Genomic DNA, 1,232 nt, shown 5'->3' with positions numbered 1-1,232 from the left:
TGGTGGTCAGTGCACATCATAGTAAGCAGTCCTTCTGTTGTAACAGTGGCTTAGGCTTTTATATATATAGATAATTTATATAAATATTAACATGAATTTTATATACTATCTATACTAATAAAAGCCTACGTGGCTCTCACACCCCCACGTCATCACAAGATGGCTGCCCCCATGTGGTCACAATATGGCCACCACAAGATGGCCAGCAGGGGAGGATAGTTGGGGGACATTGGGCTGGCAGGCAGGTGAGTGGTTAGGAACCAGCAGGCCAGCAGTCCCAGATTGTGAGAGGGATGTCAGGCTGGGCTGAGGGACAATCCCTTCTCCCCCCCCCAACCCCCAGTGCACAAATTTCATGCACTGTGCCTCTAATATATATATATATATATATATATATATATATATATATATATATAAAATATTAATATATAAAGTACTTATATACAAATATAGTTGTACATATGAAACTACGGAGAAACAAAACTATTGAATTTTAAAATAAAATTCATTTGCAATCTCATGACCTAGAAAGAACCACTGTTAATACATATATTTTGCGATATGTACGTGTGTGTGTGTGTGTGTATGGGGGGGGAGGGGGGTGTGTGTTTAAACAAACAAAAAAATGAAATCATACTACATGGACTATTTTCTCTTTTTTCTCTTAACACTATGTTGTGAGCATCTAACTGGCTGTGTGACCTTGGTCAAGTTAACTAAACTCTCCGTGCCTCGATCTCCTCATATGTAAAATGGGGATGCTGTGAGGATTAAAGAAATTATGTGTACAGCTCAGAACTGGGCCTGGTACATAGTGTTCCCTCAGTAAGTGTTAGTTATCATTACTTTTATTATTATGTGTCTTTTTAAAAAAAATATGGGACACGAATTTGCATGTCATCCTTGTGCAGGGGCCATGCTAATCTTCTCTGTAGTGCTCCAATTTTAGTATGTGTGCTGCCGAAGGGAGCACTATTACGTGTCATTCTTAACAGTTGCACAGAATTCCATTGTGTGGACCAATGGATTTGGTTCTGAACAGGTAATTTGCAATGTCTGGAGACATTTCTGGGGTCACATTGGAGTAGGAGGTGCTATTGGCATCTGGTGGATGGAGGCCAGGAGGCTGCTAAACATCCTACAGTGCAGGACAGCCCCCCAAAAACGTCGATCGTGCCAAGGTTGAGAAAACCTAGTCTAGACAGTTTCTGGTTTGCTTAACCAGCTCCCTG

At 40.8% G+C, this 1,232-nt stretch overlaps 1 non-coding gene across 1 annotated transcript; it reads right to left on the bottom strand.

The window, feature by feature from the left end:
* Nucleotides 1–871: 871 nt before the first annotated feature.
* LOC118670402 lies at nucleotides 872–973 on the bottom strand. The gene has a single exon (XR_004972303.1). It is a non-coding gene; the product is annotated as a U6 spliceosomal RNA (small nuclear RNA).
* Nucleotides 974–1,232: the final 259 nt, after the last annotated feature.

The sequence above is a fragment of the Myotis myotis genome, unplaced genomic scaffold, assembly GCF_014108235.1.
Source record: "Myotis myotis isolate mMyoMyo1 unplaced genomic scaffold, mMyoMyo1.p scaffold_m19_p_15, whole genome shotgun sequence".
In the NCBI taxonomy this organism is placed as follows: domain Eukaryota; kingdom Metazoa; phylum Chordata; class Mammalia; order Chiroptera; family Vespertilionidae; genus Myotis; species Myotis myotis.
The sequence above is the reverse complement of the archived record's forward strand: the minus strand, read 5'-3'. Positions and strand labels throughout refer to the sequence as shown.